The sequence below is a fragment of the Jaculus jaculus genome, chromosome 15, assembly GCF_020740685.1.
Source record: "Jaculus jaculus isolate mJacJac1 chromosome 15, mJacJac1.mat.Y.cur, whole genome shotgun sequence".
Lineage (NCBI taxonomy): Eukaryota > Metazoa > Chordata > Mammalia > Rodentia > Dipodidae > Jaculus > Jaculus jaculus.
Genome location: NC_059116.1, coordinates 57,482,720 through 57,503,493, shown reverse-complemented (window position 1 = coordinate 57,503,493; position 20,774 = coordinate 57,482,720).

Below are 20,774 nucleotides of genomic sequence, written 5' to 3'. Positions count from 1 at the left end.
AATCCTGGGTCTTACACTTGAGAGAGAGGGGGAAAAAATCATTGGAAAGAAAACTCTCAACAACTCTTAATAGTTATATCTGTCTTCATCTAGGTGTCAATAAAATATCCTCTGGGGTCTTGCTCTAGCGCAGACTGACCTGGAATTCACTATGTAGTCTCAGGGTAGCCTCAAACTCACAGTAATTTTCCTACTTCGGCCTCCCAAGTGCTGAAATTAAAGGGGTGCATCACCATACCCAGAAAGATTTTTTTAATTGTTTTCATCTTCCCATAAAAAAGGAAACTTCACGAAAAGACAAAAAAAAAGCACATAATTGCAGAATTTCTAATTCCCAACGCTTCTGTCAGTAGGCATGACTTAAGTAATTTTAACCAATACTTTTAATGTTCAGTTGTTGATGGTGTAGAGTGAAGAAGACTTTTCTTTTTCTTTTTGAGGTAGGGTTACACTCTAGGTCAGGTTGACCTGGAATTCACTATGTAGTCTCAAGGGTGGCCTTAAACTCAGTGATTCTCCTGCCTCTTCCTTCTGAGTACTGGGTTTAAAGATGTCCGCCATCATGCCCAGCTAAGACTCTTCTTATAGAATGCACGCACTGGCTAGTCATTTTCAATTACTCTGAAGTAGTTTTGCCAAATTATGACTACAAATTGGATGCCATCATTCTGACTTTGCAAAAACTATGGCTCACTTGTCAATATCTCTTGATATTTTGTTGTAAAAATAGTTTAAACAATTCAATAACGTTGTTTTCCATTTAATTATGCACATGTTCGATACAATGCATACAGAAGGAGAAACAAGATAGGTGTTTTTTTCCTTTTAATTTTTTTAACATTTATTTTTATTTATTTATTAGAGATACAGAGGGAGAGGGAGAATGGGCACACCAGGGCCTCTAGCCACTGCAAAAGAACTCCAGATGCATGCCGCCACCTTGCGCATCTGGTTTACCTGGGTCCTGATGAATGGAGCCTGTGTCCTTAGGCTTCACGGGCATGTGCTTAACCGCTAAGCCATCTCGCTAGCAGTTCTCTCCCCGCCTCACCCACCTTTGGCTTTTCAAGGTAGGTCTCGCTCTAGCTCAGACTGACCTGGAATTCACTATGCAGTCTCAGGGTGATCTTGAACTCACCGCAATCCTACCTCTGCCTCCCAAGTGCTGGAATTAAAGGCGTGCGCCACCACACCCGACTAAAAATTTTCATTTGTTTATTTGAGAGAGGAAAGAAAGAAGGGGCATGCCAGGGCCTCTAGCCACTACAAACAAATTCCAGATGCATGCACCCCGTTGTGCACCTTACATTGGTTCTGGGGAGTGGAACCACGGACTTCTCAGGCAAGCGGCTTAACTGCTAAGCCCTCTCTACAGCCCAAGGTAGGTTCTTAACAATGTCCTCAACTTCAATAAAAACTTTAAACATGGACCTAAACGGACAAATCACAGGCTGTGTCGTTATGTACGTGCTCGTATGTGAAAAAGTCAACAAGCCAGAGAGCTTGAAAATGGGACAATGCTATAAATGCATGAAGTTCTTTCTTAGGAAATTTACTAATGAAAGTGGAGAGATTCTTCTCTGGTGACAATTAGAACGCTGGGGGATGGAATGGGGAGAGCCACTTACCATAAAATCTCATGCAAATATACCAGAAGGCCTACAATCTCTGCTATACACACATTTTCTATTTGGAAATTTTTATCTCTAATCTGCTTTAAAAAGGAGCTCAATAAAGAACCTTCTAAAAACTTCTCTCGATCCAGTAAAGGCTTTTAAAAAAAAAATCTAGTTACTGCGCAGTATCTCTCAGTTGTACAAACACATTCCAAGACTGCCTGCCTCTCTACATTTTGGTTTTAGAAAAATGCTCGGTTTTCAAAGAACAAAGAGTGAAGGAAGCCCTCTCTCCATCCTTCCCCTTCACAATTTCATCACGGTCTCCCCCCCACCCCGGGGAATTTTTCTTTTGTAAATGCGGCTCCTTCTCCAGTCTTTGTTTGCCTTACTTCCCTGTCCATCTCCAGGAGCACCCATTTGACTAAAAATTGATTTTCCACATAGGCGTTCAAAGATGAAAGTGCGAAGACCCCTTTCCCGGGAGTCCGCCTTCCCCACGCTCGCCACGCTGCTCTGCTCTTCCCCAGGGCTTGAGCTCCCCTCGTGGGACCACCAACAATTTAGAGTTTCCCTGGCCGCTGGACGGTGCACTAGCAATTTGATTCCTCCCCTCACCCCAAAACTGAGAGACTAGAGGCGGGTCTGCAAGCGTTTCTTCTGCTCGGAGCCCCTAGACTGGCACCCCCCCCCCAGCCCTCCCCTGCGGGCAGCGGACGCTCCCAGGTGCCCGTTAGCCTGGGCGAGAGCGCTGGGTGGTAGACGCAGCACCCCTGACCCTCCAGCCTGCGTTGAGCCGAGCAGCTTCCTCTTGCGGGCTATCTGTAGGAAAGAAAAATCCTGGGGGGGGGGGGGGCGAGGGGGAGTGTGCTTGAGCGCTTGTTTGGGTTTTTCTCTATTTGCTTCCAAATTAAAAAGTGGCCTCCTGGGCGATAGATAGGTCTGCGGTTTTCACAGTGTAAACCGGATTAGAGGAAAGCTCCCGTCCGGCTCGGCTTTCGCTTGCGGTTTGCAACCCCCGGGGCGCGGGTGTGACCCCCGGCACCTGCCTAGGCGAGCTTCGCCCACAGCTGCCCAGCGTGTGGTCCCGGCTTCCGCGGCGACAGCACCAAGCTCGGCCTGCTCGGTCCCTCCTGGTGGGTCGGAGCCGCGAAGTTCCCCACGGGGAGTGCCCGTGAGTCCAGCGCCCACGGCCCGGCTGCCTTCCCCTGCGCGCCCCGGGAGACTCGGAGTCCAGAGCGGGGGCGTCCTGGGGCAGCCGGGGCGCTAAGAAGGGACTGGCGAGGGAGAGAGAGCTTTTACTGTCCACAGCGCGGAAACCTACGTTAGCAAATTAATTTCCCGCCCAGTGTTCCTCGGTCTTCCCTTAAGAAGCTGTAGTTAAGGAAACTTCCTTGCAATACATCCATGAGTTCACCTGAGCATACCAACGGGTTCAAGGAAAAAGTAAAAATGAAACCAAACTTCCAGGCGAGGGTCGGCTGAAGCCGGGGCCCAGGAGGTGTCCCCTGCAGACCGCCGCGCGTCCTGGCCTCTAGCACGCGCACCTGCCAGGGAGTTGGCGGGCGCTGAGCGCTAGATAAGATTTCGGGTATTCCAGTCTCATCCTGAACATTTAGATCCACAAGGTCTAGGTCCAAGTCAACTCTCGGCGATTCTTTGCTGCTGGTCGGAGCCCCTAGACTGGCACCCCAGGGGAAGTGAAAGTTCGCTTTCCACTTACAGAAATGCCGCTCTCTTCTTACCTCCCTAGTGAGGGATTTATGCAGCCTCTCAATCTCCGCAGGGAATTATCAGTGTGGTGGTAGAGATCCATAGCGGGGCGTGCAGAGGAAGAAGCGCGGCAGGTAATGAGGGCAAGGGACCAGAAAATAAGAGGAGTGCTCAGCTGACTCCGAGCACCTCGACCCTCAGGTCCGCTTCGCTAGGGCAGCCCTTGCTGGAGCTCGGACTGGGAGCTGCGGACGTGGAGAGCCTCTCGCAGCGCGCGAACGAGGCGGGTTCCACCTCCCGAGCCGCGACGGCTGCAGGTGTTGGCAACTGCAGGGGGCGCTGCTGCCCCGCGGTTCTGCCCGCGCCTCGTGCTGCAGTCCCCGGAGGGGGTGGGGACGCTGGGGGAGGAAGGGCACGAGTGTAGCGGGTGGACAGGGCACCCGAGCCCTCCAGGGTTTAGAAGAGGCCTCGGCTAGCGATGCGTTTGCAGGAAGGAGCTTTCCATCATTCGGCCGCGAGAGGACGTGTGGGGAGGCCTGTCTTCCTGCCTCGCTCCACCTCCATTCCCCGACCATGCTGTGCAGACCCTTTGTTCTTAAGGTTGGGAGATGATGGGTGGGGTTCCCCGGGGACGAGGTCCCCCTGGTCAGCGGGAAGGCAGAAGGACCTCCTGCCCCATGCCCGCGCCCCTCGCTCGCTGCGCCCCGCTCGCGGTTCCGGACAGGGGGTGGCTATAGCAGACGCCAAGGAGATGAAGAATCCACACCTCGCCGAAGCTGAGACTCCCCAGGGACCCTGTGAGGCCCTTGGGAGCCGCTGCCGAGGAAGGGCTGTCCCCGCGCCGCCGCGGGTGGCCTGGAAGAAGAGGCCGCGAGCTGGGCAGCCTGACGGTGCTACCCCGAGTGCGTCCGGCCCGGGCGGCCGGGCGTGCAGTGCTCTCCCTGGGAGAGAAGGGCCACTGAGTGTCCGGGACCGAGGACTGCAAGCCAGCGCCCTCGTGCTCTCCTGCCCGGGCTCCGGCGACTACATCTTCAAGAGTACGGTTACAATGGTGCTCCGAGTAATTTATCAGGCGGAGGAAGGAGCCGCGGAGCGAAGCCGGGGGACAAGGGTGTGGGGGGAGGGGAGCGAGGAACTACAGAGAGCGTAGCAGCGGCATCCTGGAGAGTCTCAGGGATCCCGTCCGAGATCTCCAGGCGCGACGGCTACTCCAGGCCCTCGCGCTGGATCCAGCCACTGCAGCCCGCCGAGCCCCCGCCCCTACACACACACCCAGCCTCCGCACTTTGCACGGGTCTCCACCGAAAGCCATCCACACACCCCGCACTCCAGCACCTTTATGCCCTATAGGAGGGGAGGGGTCCGAACCAGCAGGGTGTCACATAGTTGCCTCAGCAGAAGCAGCGGATGTAGCCCTTTCCCCTCCCCAACACCACCTCCACCACCGCCCCCCCCCCAGCCCCTTGGCTAGACCCCGGTCCTCACTGGCTGCTCTAAAGGCAAGCTAGCAAGTTCTCTCAGCTACGGGCTCCTGGGGACACACCCCATCCCCACCCCCACCCCCGAGAGTTGGCGGCCCGACGGGCGCCCTGCCAAATTCCGCGTTCCTCTCTAGGAGACAGGGAATTGCGTCCTAGTCTCAAGAAAGCCCGAAGTTCGGGCTTGGAACTTGCTTGCAAAGCCCCCCAAGGCGCCAAAGACGCCTCTGCAAGTTGAATTCCTGCTCCGTATCTCTTCAATTTTAATTAATCTTTTAAAACACCGCTGTCACGTCGCTTGCAGAAAATTAATCAAACTTGAATCCTTGTTGCATAGCAAGAATTTCGATCCGAGTCTTTTAAAAAGGACTTGACTTTGCAAAGTCACGTCTTTTACAGTTCCCTCATTCCCCCTTTAGCAAGGGAAGTACTGCAAAAGTCAAGACATGTTTGTTTGCTCCTTTCTACCTCCAAAATGAAACTTTGTTTATTTCTGATCTTTATTCTCTTGTCTTGAAACTAAAAAAGGTGGGGGATAAATTGCCTACCTCTGTTAATTCAAAATATAATTAGTCTGAATGATCCTTATTTAAGAGCCCAGATAAACTAAGATAATCTCAATTTTAATGTGACACGACCCTATTTTTCCTTGTGAATAATGAGAATAAAGAAGTCATTAATTAATACCAAGATATCTCCATTGAAGATGGTATCTGGTCGCGCTGAGACGCTGAAACATCAGTTGTATTAGTAATTGATACTGTATAATTGAACATGAAGATAGTCGTCTATTTTTAACCTCAAAGCTCAGAGTTTATTTGGTGATTGCTGAGCTCCTAATAATTAATTTTAGTTCCTTCTTGCTGCAAAAAATAATTCATATAACTCCCAGTTCCCATGCAACAGAGGCTTCTCATTAAAACCTACCCCTCAAAATGATTGTGAAGCTATATTGTATAGCAACTCTTTTCTATTCCATTATTTATATCAAATTTACTCCATCTTCATACCCTCTTGTTACATTTTCCTTTGTAGTAATTCATCTACTAAAAACACGAGGCTATCTTTTTGTAGGTCTTCTGCTTCCATTTAATACCTCAGACTTTCAATCCATCAAGTGTCTAAGATGTGAAGACCAAAAATTGTGTATGGCGAAGTGGCCATAGACTAGACTCTAACCTAACCCACAGCTCACGTGGTCTCAAACACAAAAGTGTTAATAAAACAGACTTTGCAAAACACATTCCCTTCTTCCAACATTGAAGACCAGCTCTCACCATTTCCTGCGTTAAGTTGAAGTTAACACAACTTTTAGCATTTCAAAAATTCCTCTCCAAAGTAATAAGGAAGCATTCTAAATGATAATGAACATTTAGACCCTGACTTTGAGATATCTGGTTATTTATCACCATCAAATTGCTTCTTTAACCTCACTTTTTAACTAATACAGGGGGTAGAGGGATATTTTCCACATACATACATACATGCAAAAAAGAAAAATCTTCCTACATACTTCTTTAGTAAAGTGGTCTCCTCAACTAAGAACGTGGTGTCTCACACTGCACAAACATCTTTAGTACCTACCATAATTCGTGCATTCTTCTGAATTGTCAATGCTAGTCCCGAAAGTGTTGGAAAGTATTTCGGCTGGTATGCCTCTCTTTTTCCTTACTACAATTAAAACTTTAGGTCAATATGTGATGAAGTAATTCTGTCCTCCTGGAACTTACATTTTCCCACTATAATTTAGGCCGAAATGGGATTAAAACGGGATCTAGAGTTCTAATCTTGGTTGATGTTTTGGTGTATTCACCTTAATGAGTCCTATTCCCTGGGGTCATGAAGCCCCCAAATGTCAATCAAGCAAGCTGATTCAGAAATGCCATTGTTCGGGTCCCACGTCACTCGCCTTCCTCTCATTTTACTTAACAATACCGGAGTTCTCTGATCAGTCATTCGGAATATGAGGCATTATTTGGGGAAGATTCATAGTGTCTTGATCTTTCTTTGGGATACTGTTAAGGGGCTTCCGCAAAGCCCAGTGTTTGTTCATATTTCTGTCTTTGGACTGCAGGGTGGATGCAAAGAACCAATGAATGCCGCCTAAAAGAAAATTATACCGTAACTCCGTCAAAACTTAATTCATCCATTCAAATGTTACATTTCTATTTTCGTGTTGGAAGCACCCACATTTGTCCCCGGAGAAGCATCACAGGGTCTGGGGTCCAGTAGACATACCCCCACTTCCAACCTCCTCTATTTCACCCGTTTCATAGCACTGATGGGGTGCGCTAGTTAACTAGGAATTTATCTGGGGGACCAGGAAGAGCAGCCCTCGGCCAGGGAGCTCTGCCCACCCGACTCGGACGCCCTAATCCTAACGACTTGCTTTTCCCAGTAGCAGTCAGGGTCGCTGCGCCTTGCTGGTTCTGCAAGGGTCTCCGGGCCCCAAGAGCGCTCGCTCAGATCCACGCGGGGGAAGTTTGTCACGGCGCGGGCAGCCCAGCAGCCCGGCTCACCGTCCGCGTGGCCCTGCGGGGCCGCGCGCCTCGCCCCGCGTCTCCGCAGGTTCCGGGCTGGAGCCCGGCTCCTGCGACCACGGCCTTGGGGTCGTGCGGAGACCCAGGCCGGGGAAAGCCGCCGCGCGCAGGCTGGGGCGCGGAGGCACGACCAGCCTCAGGGCTGGCTCCGACCCACGGGGCGCCGCGGGGGCCGGGGGAGCGGCGGTAGTCGGTCCTTCGGAGCCCAAAGGTTCCAAGCTCCGCTTCAGAAGACCGAGGCGCAGCTCCCCGCGGCGGCGGCGGCGGCCTCGGCGGGCGGCTCGCGGAGGCGGGCCGGGCTCGCGCTTTTCCCTTCTCTGCAAGCGGGCCGCTCGGCTCGGCGCGCCGGGGAGGAAACCCGAGCGCCCGGCAGCCGGCTGGGGAGAGGGGCGGGGAGAGCGAATTCCATGGGGGGAAGACCCTGGGGAAGACGCCAAAATCTTCCCAAGGCCGCGGCTCTGCCCTTCCCCCGTCCCCGGGTCGTCCCCTCGGTCCGCTCCGCCGGCCCAGCCCTCACCTGCGACCTGGCGGAGGGCCTAACCCGCTCTTGCAATTCAGCCCTGCTTCTTCCCCTCCATCCCCGCCCTGACCTTTCTGAGCCCTGGTCGGGGTATCCAGGGTGCTGCAGAGGAAATGAAATTATTGTGGAGATTACAGTGGGGCTTTGGGCCAGAACTCCCCCCTCCTCTTTTTCTCATGCTTCCATGTTAAGTACAAACTTCACAAGAATAGACAAATTTTCTCGCTTATTTTCAGTTTTGCAGAGTTCTCCACACAGATCAGTGAACCCAAGGAGCCCTTGTTCAGATCCACGTTGTGGAAGTTTGTCACAGTGTGGGCAGCTGAGCCTAATGACAGGTGAATCCAGCAGCCCCAGCAAAAGCCCGACCTAACCTTAAGACTTACAACAGGCCAGAGCCCTAAAGTCCCCCAAGACACTCCAGCAACAGGTATCTAATCTCCACACTCTCCCATATGCCCAATCACAGTAAGACCTAGCTTCAGCAGACCCTTACCCTGTTCTTCTGACTTGACTTAAAGGGGAGAAGAGGAAAGAAGGGAAGATGAGGAAGAGGAGGCAGAGGAGGACAGAGGTACAGGGTAAAAGATGGACAAAGGAAATCAGAAACATGGAACGATTGTTTTCTTATCCAAATTCCCTAACAGTCTTGTCCACACTCAAGACGAGATAACTGGTTTCAATAACTGCTTCTCAGGGTTAGTATTTTGAATGATAGTTCACACCACCTGTACCTAACTGGACCCAATCTGAAGAGAGGAAGGAGCCATGTAGCTTAAGGGAGATAAACAGCTTTAGAGAGCATAATAGCCTCCCTGTAGCCACTTAGCACTCCACAGAAAGCCTGGGAGATTCTAGCTGCAGGAACCTAAGTGCTCTGTTGCACAACCAATCTCAGCCTTAACCCACCATGGTCAGCCTGATTTAGATTTAAAGAAGTAAGGAAGCTTAGGGTTCCTTCTCTTGCCTGACCCATTATAGAAATATGGCTGGGCCTGGTGGTGGAGCGCGGCTTTAATCCCAGCACTTGGGAGGAAGTGGTAGGAGGATCCCCTAGAGTTCGAGGCCACCGTGAGGTGACATAGTGAGTTCCAGGTCAGCCTGGGCTAGAGTGAGAACCTACCTTGAAAAAGCAAAAATAAATAAATAAATAAAAATTCAAAAAAGAAGTATGGCTGGCCTTTATGCCCATAAGGCAAGTGAGAGCTAGTCATCACTGTGATAACAGAAGACTAGACCACTGACAACAGAGAAGGATTTTTTTTTTTAATGTGGAGAGAGAATGAGAGAAAATTTGCTTCTGCCCGATTGAAATCCAGTTTGACTCAGACCTTCTGTGTCCACCCTCAACCACCACCAGGATAAAACTGAAGTCTACCTCTGGATTATCAGAGTGTGTGTGTGTGTGTGTGTGTGTGTGTGTGTGTGTGTGTAGGGGTGGGATGCATCTCCTGTCACCCAGCTATCACATACAGAAGCACTGGAAGGATAAGGACAGGGAGGGAAAGAGAAGCAAAGCAGCAGCCCCAGCCCACCGTCAGTCTGAGGAACTCTTCCTCATTAAAGAAATCCTTTGTATGATGCTGCATTTCTTCCCAGATTTGCAGCCTGGCCACAGTGGAGGAGGAGGCAGCTGCAGTAGCTGCTGCATGCAGGCATCCAGCAGTGTGTTCCTAGCAGCAGACCTGGTGTCCCCAGTGTGAAGAGCCCAGGCTTTGCCCATTAGGCTGTGACTGAAAACAATCCCCCTGCTCCAAGCAGCCTCCACATTAACTACCCCAAATCCCTAAACAGATTCCTGGACTTCAAGAGAAAACACAGTTCATGGCATGAATATCTAAGAGTAGAAATCCCATTCAATTCTGGAATCACTAACAAAATCATGTGTGGTAGCAGGTATTTGTGCCTGTAAGTATGACAATTTCATTCTTGCGTACCCAGAATGACACTTTGAAAATATTTCTTTCCTGCATAACACCAAAGGCTGTTTTTCTACCCTCTATTGTGATTCAACCCTCTGTAAAGCATATTGTGCATTTTCCCTTGGATTTTAATAAAGGAACTGAGCAAGCCACTGCTTTGTCCCAGACTGAAACAAAGACTAAGGCAGAGGAAAAGCGCAGGTCTCTCTAAAATGTCCTTGTTGCTGATTTGGGAGGAAAGCTCCTAGAGTCTCCAGTCCGTAATTGTGGCTGATATTTAATCCTCCTTAGCACACAGCTCATTTTTCCACTATGCAGAAGTGCCATTGAGATATGACTAACCTTTAGGGTTATATCCCAAACTGGGAGTCTAGGGCTTACACTTGGATTGTCTGGGCCTCTTCTAACCTGAACAAAAAGGATTTGAAGAAAATCACATTTTTTTCCTCGCAACAAAGCATTCCTAATCACTTCAGCTTGTTGGTGAATTTTTATTCCCGTGTCCACTTGGGGTATTGAAATCGATCGCTGCAATATTTAATATATTACACTCCTAGGGTCATTGCTCTCCTAAGACCGAATTCTCTCTCTTGCCCTCAACTCAGCCTGGATTCTACCCTCCCACTCCCATCTGTCCAAGGCCCTCTGTTTATCTGTCCACATAACGCCTTTAATTCCCAACCTAGCCTGGCAACTTCACCACATTTATTCTGTTTTCTTGTAGTATGGAAAATTCTGAAAGCTCTAGTCAGCAGTGCACTTAAAAGGGAAAATGAGGAGCTCAGTAGATTGGAGAAAATTAACCTGCCACAAACAACCTCATTAAAGAACTGCCTACCAAGAGTTAAGAATTAATAGCAAAATGGATGGGAAAAACCCTTGAGTGAAGAGACCTTAAACCCCCTTTCCTGAAAGGTGCATAATTTACAAGCCCAACCTAACATTGTTTTATTTCCCTTTCCTAGTTGACCTGTCCCATAACCTTGTAATCCACTGTGGTAGTTTTCTCTTTGGTCCTTTCTTCTTTTTACACACCTACAGGTTTGAAAGTCCAAATACTCTCTGATATTTTTGGTTCAAAAATGCACTTAAATTGTTTGGAGCATTTTAATTTAGAAAGATACTTTAAGAGACTCCTAGATTCCCTTGGGAATTGTTAGATGATTTGAAGAGTGTCCTTAAAAGAATTGTGTTTGGATAGGAAAGGGGGTGGGGAAATCACATAGAAGGAAGCATGAAAAACCTGAGTGAAGACATTGTGCAGATTTAGTGTTCTGATGGGGCTGTGGTTTATCTTGCACATGAAGTTCAAATTTAAGTAAAGCCCATGTCTATGAACTATAAGTTGCTTTTCTAATGTTTTATTGTGCAGTGTATTCTATATTGGCATTTTATATGCATAATCTCATTTCAATGCAGAGCCATATACTAAATCCTGGAGCAAGCAGATGAAAACGCTGTATGGATATTACACTCAATTTCACTGGCCTCAAGGAGACTTTGCACATTGGGATTTCCATTGTAATGGCTTATCTTTGGCTAGAATTTAGCTTTGGCTAGAATGCTATTCCTTTGGCCAGGATCTTGAATGGAAAACCCATGTCAATGGATCAGCCATAATGATTCCATTCACATTATAGCCGGTAACTGGGATCAATGGTGCTGATAGTGCTTGTAAAAGGTTTCTTGCTTATCTTTTCCTAGTGATGAACTTTTTTTTTTTTTTTTTTTTGCCCCTTTTCTTAAAGGATATCACATTTAAAATCAAAATAAATCTTGGAGTATACTCTAACATATTAGCTCAAATCAAGAAGAAATGAGAAATTCACAGTCAGGATGCTTCCAGTTCATCCAGAGCTCCTTCTGCTGTGTCAAGATATTTTGTATAGCCAGCCCTCCTTCATGTGCACAGAATCAAACGTACTCAGACAAAACTCATAGAGACTGATGAAGAGGACAAGATTTTAGAAACTCTGGTAACCAACCATCTAAAATAAGTAATTTTTTCTTCCCATCTAAGTTCTCCAAAATAAATTCTGTTTCCCTCTTATTTGATTGTAATCTTAAATTTCAAACACAGGGTGAAATGTATATGATGATATGAAATGGTGATATGTTTGGGAAAGTAGATGTTTCAGGGGTACATTTTATAAAGAAGATGGTAGGAATGTATAACTAATTTCCTAATTTATTTTTAAATTCATGGTCCATAAAAAAGTGAGAGTGGAAAGCAACACAAGAATTTAAATGTTTTATTATTTACTTAAAATCATATGAGTGGCAAAACAATTGGACAATTCAAAAGCATTAACCAAGCCTTTCCACTTTAAAGCATCTTCCTAACTTAGGAGAGAAAAAGAAGTATAACCTTTCTGTTAAAAATCAGAAAAGTGGGCTGGAGAGATGGCTTAGCAGTTAAGCCCTTGCCTGTGAAGCCTAAGGACCCCGGTTCGAGGCTCGGTTCCCCAGGTCCCACGTTAGACAGATGCACAAGGGGGCGCACACGTCTGGAGTTCGTTTGCAGAGGCTGGAGGCCCTGGCGCACCCATTCTCTCTCTCTCCCTCTATCTGTCTCTCTCTCTGTGTCTGTTGCTCTCAAATAAATAAATTAAAATTTAAATTTAAAAAAAAATCAGAAAAGTGCCAGACATGGTGGTGCATGCCTTTAATCCCAGCACTCAGGAGGCAGAGGTAGGAGGATCACTGTGAGTTCAAGGCCACCCTGAGACTACATAGTGAATTCCAGGTCAGCCTAAGTGAGAGTGAAACCCTACCTCAAAAAACAAAACAAAACAAAAAATCAGAAAAGTAGGAACTGGAGAGATTGCCTAGCAGTTAAGGCATGTGCCTGCAAAGACAAAGGACCCAGGTTCAATTCCCCAGTGCCCACATGAGCCAAGTGCAAAAGGTGGCACATGCATCTTGAGTTCCATCACAGAAGTTGGAGGCACCCATTCTCTACCTCCCTCCCTCCTTTCCCTATCTATCAACTTTCTATCTATCTACCTACCTACCTATCTATCTATCTATCTATCTATCTATCTATCTATCTATCTATTTTTTTCTTTCTCAAATAAATAAATACTATAAAATCAGAAAAGTAGCAGGGTATGATGGTACACACTTTTATTCCCAGCACTCCAGAGGCTGAAGTAGGAGGAGCAATCTATGAGTTTGATGCCAACCTGAGAATACATAGTGAATTCCAGGACAGCCCGGCTAGAGGGAGATCCTACCTTGAAAAACCAAAATAAATACATAGAAGGAAAGAAAAATAAAAGACACACTTTGCTGATAGTGATGTACACTTCAAATTCTCAGGAATATATTTCAAAGTAATTTAAGAAGTCTTATAAACTGGGTGTGGTGGCGCATGCCTTTAATCCTAGCACTCAGGAGGCAGAGGTAAGAGGATCACCATGAGTTCAAGGCCTCCCTGAGACTACATAGTGAATTCCACATCAGCCTGAACTATAGTGAAACCCTACCTCCACAAAAAAAGGTCTAACAGAAAAAAACAACAACACAAATTTGCTTTCTGAAATTTGCCACATGATGTTGGAACAAAACTAAAAGCATCTCTCTGCATTTGCTTCTGGTGGTGTTCATGAAGTGGTGCTCCTGGACTGGAGATACATGCTGGTTTTTATAGTCTACGCAGAATAAATCAGCACATGCACAAGAGGATGGGAAGCCTAGAACCCTCAGCATCACTGGTCACTGTAGCTCCCTGACTGCTTCTCTTGGCACTGGTCTATATCCAGCTCTCCCCTTCTTTTTACCTCTGGAGAAAGGATTACTAAATATATTAGTATTTCCTTTTCACCTTGGTACAAGAGTTGGCAGGTGGAGGGGGGAGTTAAGAAATGGAAAAAAGAAGCTGGGTGTGGTGGCACACGCCTTTAACCCCAGCAGTCAGGAAGTAGGGACAGGAGGATCACCAATGAGTTTGAGGCCCCCTGAGACTACATAATGAATTCCAGGTCAACCTGGGCTAGAGTGAGACCCTACCTCAAAAAACCACACACACACACACACACACACACACACACACACAAGAAATGGGAAAAAGAGAAAGAAGGAAAGAAAGGTAAACACAGGAAAAAGATAAATAAACTTGTTCAAGTGGTTCCTACTATATCCAGCATTAAATTCTAATGGGTGTAGTAGTGAGAGAGCTAACAGTTTTGTTATGTACTGACCTGCATATCTGGACCCAATGTATAGGAAGAAAACTAATCTTTGCCATTTGCCCCACTGACAGTCAGGTTACTCATTTGAAGGGAAATAAGAGATGAGGGGAATGAATGTAAAATGTGTCTTTATTCCTAGAGATTCAACCCTTTCTAGTTATTTTAGAGATGGAAACACCTACCTACCGAGCAAGCTATAGCCTTAAGATCATATCTAACTTTCACAGGGGAGGGGCAAGGCTGCTGCTAAACTAGGCTTTTCCTTTCCACTGCTCATCATGGTATTTTTCCTGTAGCTAACAAACTGATCTGAAAGCAAGCAAGCACCAACAATGGAAATTACCTTCCAAACTTCCAGTGGTGCCCTCCATGTGCTCCTCTCCTAGCCCACTCTCCAGGAGAATTCTGAGTTGGTTTATTTATTTGTTTTGGTGGCTTAGGGAAAGACAAACAGCCACTCAAATGCTTTCCCTTGTGTTTCCCTCCTTTCCATACATCTGGCTGGGGAGGCCTGTGCAGACCTGTGGACAGCTGCTCCTTGCTAGACTGGTGCTATTTTCTCATCTAGGTCTATTGACTGCTATGCTTTTTCCAACCAAAAAGGGTCAAACACAAACATATTGATAGCACTGATTAGATGACCGACTGGCTCTTTCTGGAGGGCCTCAAGGCTCCTTCCACTCCCGCTGCCACCATTATCAATCTTGTTCTAGTCATCAAACCTGAAGAAAGAGCCAGGCATCAGGAGCTAGGAAAATTGGAATACCATGGCACTTTAGGTTTTGAGGTTGTTTCCCCTGGGTATTGTTTGCAGAACACACACACAATCTGGGGGCAGCAGATTCTCCCAGTTCTTGTTCAGAAGTCACCCACCTCTCTGGCCTTAAATATTCCCCCCAGCTAGGCACCAGCTATGGCCTGGGTTGCAAAAGAATAGAGCTACATGTATTGGGACCTAAAGAGCTCATGTCTGAGTGAGGAAATCCTCACCACGTGGTGGTTTCTCTCTCCCCAGTGAAATATTTATTTGATTGGAGAAACGTTTTTCAGAGCACCCACTTTGGCACTTTAGGTGCCACTGTTAGGTCCTAGGAAAATAAAGAAAGGGGGGAAGCCAGTCAGCAATAGAAGGGTGAGGAGACTAGAATGAATGAGGAGACCAGACTGGAAACAATCAGAATGGAAGGGCTTAGAAACACGAGTTTTGGAGTCATGTTTTTCCAAGCAAGCCAAACAAATATACAGGAAGAACCCATCCTGCTTTGAGAGGAAGGATAGTAACACAACCATAGCTAGCAAGTGCAAGTACATTAATCAGTCAGGAAAGGAAGGGGCTTGGGAGCCCAGGCTTGAATTTGGTGAACTCACACAATTTGGAGCATTTCGACTTAGTATTGATTCCCAAACTCAATTTTGAAAACAGCCTCCACCACAGATGTGTGGGTTGCGTTATCCCAGTATTTGCACACATCGATTGGACTAAAATAAAATGCATCATACTCTCCACAAAGAAGGAAGAAGCAGGGATAGTCACAAGAGGAATAGCAGAAAGTGCGTAGTTAATATGGGTTGTACGCGAATCCGTGAAACAAGTGCTCTAAACCCAGGGGGATTTCACGTAATAGCTAATTTGGTGAAAGAGAGCGTGCGCAAGCAGAGGACCATCTTAGAAGGGAAGGAAGAGAGCTGAACACAGGTTTTTCTCTAGAATTATTAACATTTCCTTGTGATGTGCATTAGCTAATGTCCAAACCCTCACAAACATTCTACCTAAGCCAGGTTTTCTGCCACAGTGTAGCCTCAAAAATAAATTCTCGCTCTCTCTCTCTCCAGCTGTCATACCACAGGGAGGAGGCAGAAGGCTCAGGCTGCTATCGCCCAGCCCCCACTGGGTCCTAAGTCCCAAGAAAGGCCATGGGGACTAGCCTGAGCTCTCAGCCCCCAGCCTTCTTAGGGCCTGTAGGACCCAATAGGGTCCTGTCCTTAAAGTTAATGCAACGAACCCAGTGCCTTGCAAGGTTTTGGCCCATCCCTGCCAGGTTCCAACTAGTTGGTAACAGACCTGGAGGAGATAGGAAAGAGAGACAGGAGTATGTCATCTTAGACTGTAAAGACATTTTTTTCCTTGTTAAACAAACAGAACCAAACCCTCGTCCTTTTCTTTCTTCTGAGTCCCTTGCAGGTTTCTAGTGGAAAGGTGTGTGTGTGTGTGTGTGTGTGTGTGTGTGTGTGTGTATGTGTGTGTGTGTGTGTGTGTGTGTGTGTCTCCCCACGCGTGAGGGTGAGGAAGAGAGGAAAAGAGGGAGAAAAGGCGAGAGCGCTTTAAACAAAGGACACGGAGGCCCGGACAGGGGCCTGGAGCTCTCCCTGAGCCTGTTTAGCCTGCAGACCCTCTGGTTCACCCAGCCCCGGAGTCATTTTGGAGAGATTCTGCCACCATGGCAGAGTGGGCCTGAGCTGGCGCTCTTCGCTGACCGGAGAACTGAAGACAAAGCCCACGCACGACCCCATCCCATCGCGGCGAGGTTGGAGCCACAGACCCAGGCTGCAGGCCCGCCTGCGGTCGAGGTGCGACCCCCCGTGGCCTGGGACCTGAGCCCAAGATCCAGGCCGGCTCTGCCTTCCTGCGACCCTCCTTGCCTGGGTCGCCTAGGGCCAGCTGGGTTTCCCCTGCTACACTCGGCCGGCTGCTCATGGGGGTCCGCGAGTTCAAAACACGTTTTCTCATTAATTAAAACCTGGAAAACCTTGCCACGTTCTTCCCAGGCCAAGGCAACATCTCCAGGGGTCCCGGTGGCACTCTGGGCCGCCAGGCCTTGCCTCCCCCCCCCCACCCCGAGCAGCCATTTACTGCCCTCTGATTGCGCCGAGGACCAGGTTAGCTCATAAAGCCTTTCACACTCAACAATGGGGATTTTCTCAACAATTAACAAGAAACAACATAATAAAGCCATTTACAAAGACCTTGCTATTTACTATAAATTAGGCACTCTTTAAGAGACCAGTGCGTAATTTCACACACTTTACAACTGGGGCTGCATTTTAAACACCCGGGAAAACAAGCTTGTTGCACTTTGCTGTGACCTATCTCTGGTGCACCTCTGTTTCCCCTCTTCCCCAGTAGCAGCTTTGTTTGCATTGCTGCTCTCCAACCTCCCAGCCAAGGGTGGTTTTCCAGGTCACTGTCTCATGTTTCCTGTTTCCAGGTCATCATTCCACTGGCAAAGGCCCTGAGAGAAGGCACCACGGCGCCAAAGCAAACTGGTCTTGCCCTATCCCGTTTCCCCCACTCGAGGCGTTCACTCTAGCTTGCCCACTCCACACTGAACTTCTGGTCTTCAGCCACTTTCCTGAAGGCGTTCGCAGCCCAGCAGGCCCAGTGGGACACTCGTCCCTCTGGCACTCCTCCTACAAGCCCTCTTTGGAGGCCTTGGAACCCTCTGGGCACTGTAAAGAGCTGTACCCCCATTTGCCTGGGGAGAATAGATGAGACCTAGGCCGGAAGGTGAGAAGCCGAGAGGCGGCGTCTGCAGGGACGGGGATGACTTCAGGACACACAAAAGGAGTGCGAGCCCGGAGAGGCGGTTCAGTTCCTGTCCCCGGGGGCAGCCCACGGGGAGCCGAGGCCTGCTGCGCCCCCAAGCCCTCCGCTCGGGCCTGGGGGCTGGAGGCTGCAAGATGACCCAGGGGTGCAGGCTCTTCGGCCCAGGGAGAACGAGACATCACCCGTTCCGAGAGGAGCAACATCTGGGCTGGGGGGAAAGCCACAAAGAAACCCGTTTGCCACCATGCAAAATGGCGGCACTGCACCCCTTTCTGGCGGTCGTGACCCTGCCGCGGCGCCCCGCGAGCCCGCGCAGCCCCCGAGCCCGATGGCCGCTGGAAGCGAGGGGAACAGCACCCCAGAACCCACTCGGGCCCCAGGCCGGGCTCCAGCCGCAGCCCGAGGCTGCCTTTTCCTCCCGGCCGGTAGGCCCCGAGCCCGCGCCCGCCCCGGGCCGCTGACCCCTGTTTACAAACACCGCCTGGGGGCGGGGCGGGCGGCCGCGGCGGCGGGGGAGGCCGCGGGCTCCGAGGACGCCACCAGCAGAGACGGGCCGCGGATTTGGTGCGCGAGAGCGGCCCGGCAGCTGGAAAGGACCGAACGCCTTGTTTTTGAAACTGTCAATTCCCTCAACCCCTATTGTGAGAGCTTCATGCAAAACATCTCAGGCCTTTTAAAGTAGGCGCTTGTGAGGCCGCCACAGTTTGAAAAGGAGCGACAGAAGAAGGGGCCTAGGGCATGGGCAAAGACTGATAGCTGCTCCTTTAATTTTTTAAATTTTTATTTTTTTAAGCTAAAGAGGGCTTGCCAGACAGGTAAAAAGCAGCCTCCCCTATCTCCTCTATCTGCCCCGTGTCCCTCAGCCCCCAGGCTAGTTTGCAAAATGCCTTTTGCCCTAGGGAACAAACCAAAACCAAAGCTGGGGGTGGGGTGGGGTGAGGACTGGTTCTTCCTCACAGGGAAGGGGAAAATCCTAGGACGAAGGGGTGACTAAGAACTCACTAACGTGGTTGCCCTGTTCCTCCTTGCCAATTTCCTGACGTTAGTTGATAGAAATCCTTGATTTTTTTTTTCTTTCTTCATATTTTTGACTCTGGGAAATCTTTTCATACCCTTTTCAGCAGCAAGTTGTTTACAAGGTGAAGCAAAGCTCACATTTTCTTTCTTTTGTAGATTTTAATGCTTTATTTTATTTTAGAAAATTTTCATCATGGAGGATTTTTTTCTATGAAAAATGCTTTTGAGGAATTAGTTTCTTCAACATCACTTCCTACATGCAAACAAAATTGTTTTTATTTTTTTGTTTTTTGACATAGGGTCTCACTCTAGCTCAAGCTGGCCTGGAATTCACTATGTAGTCTCAGGCGGGCCTTGAACTCATGGTGATCCTCATACCCCCTGCCTCCCGAGTACTGGGATTAAAGGCAAGCACCACCATGCCAAGCCTAAAACTATCATTATATGTGTGTGTGTGTGTGTGTATTTTTGAAATTCCTCATCCAATTCCTGTTGGCTAGAACTTTGATAAATTCCTAGACCATTGAAAGTCACCCCAACACAAGTAAGATTAAAATCCACATACCAGCCCATCTAGTGTGTATTATTACTGTTTAGTGGTGGCTCCTTGTTGTTGATTTTCAAATAAACAACCATTATTGAGATTACTGCACTGTAATCAAGTAAGGCAATAGAAAGGAACACCCACTCTTAAAAGAATAGTTGGGGGGAAAACCAAGCTGCCTTTCTATAAGGCAGATTACCTGACTGTGGAAGACTGCAGTCTTATCAGGAGCTTACTTTTCATAGGAGACCAGAAACAGTTTGTTTCACCAAAAGTCAGAGAATACAGCTTTTTTTTTTTTTTTTGTACTTTCTCCATGTCTGTGAATGTCAAATTAATGTAGACACAGGAGTCAGTGACCCCAGAGCCTTACAAAGCACTTCTTTTTTTTAAAATTCTATTCCCTGAAACATTTAAATGTAAAAATGCAAACTATCAATGAAGATAACTTTTGTTTTTCTCTCAATAAGGCTTAACTTTTGAACAAATGGGACATTTATAGCAGCTTAGAAAAATCTAGATTTGTCATTAATCATAAAACAAGCCAAATAGAATAAACTGTACTGAGAATACTTCCCCACAGCAGAATTGGAAAACAGCTAAGGGGCTACCAGAGATTCCAGGAATACCTTGTATTCACACATCACTGAATGCTGTTTGCTACCCTTTTCTGACAGAAGCTCCAACTCAGGTTTTGCTGTGGTTGGCTGGCTTATAGAAGTGCTGTGGGGTGAAATTTGTGTTGACTATTTAATTTCTTTCCCTTTGACGGTATCATTCTGAAGGGCCTTGGCCTCCATACTGCTCATTCTCCAGCTCCCATAAGCTGAAACCATTGATGCTCTGAGTGCTGGAGAGCAAGTGTCAAGATGGAGGCCGATATTTTATGTTAGAAACTCCACAGGGTACATCTGTTTTAATTTGTGCTGATTCCATCTTACAGTCCATCCCATGCCCAAGATCTGTAAACTTTACATATATTTTCAACTTATAATTTATGAATAATCAGTCCATAGTCAACATGGAAAGTACTAGTCTAAATGTAGTAGTCACTGTATTTGAACTTTCCTATTTTAGCACTAATTAAAGAGTAGAAATTACACACCTCCCTTGTGTGTGATACACTTTTTACAGATTGATTTTTCATGGCAACTCACTGAACCTTAATTCTGTGTTTCTTTCCAAAGAAGAAGGCCTCAGTCCAAGAAGACAATTGTTCAGTTTTCTAGGCTTTAACTGAAATATGGACTGGTCTTAGGAATTACATACAAACATGCGCTCAGGGATAATACCCCAAAACTTTTGCAATATATATATATATATATATATATATATATATATATATATATATATATATATGACTCCAATAAAAAGATAAAAAGAAGGAGAATTCAGTGAACCTACACTTTAACAACATTCAAGAAGGAAAGGAAGGGGGGCAGTTCACAGCATCTGTTTACTCTATCCAAATGTACTTGGATGCACTGCATTCTCAGCTTCTGTCCTTTACAAGAGGAAAACCACAGTGCATACACAGCAATGAGGGCTGAAGCCATCCAGAGGCTCTGAAACATTTATAGACAAAAGGAAAATTTCAAAGGGAGTAAGAATTAAAAGGTTAAGGAAAATAAATAGCTGAATTTCCATGAGAAATAGTGACTTAAATTCACACAGTAAACATTTCATT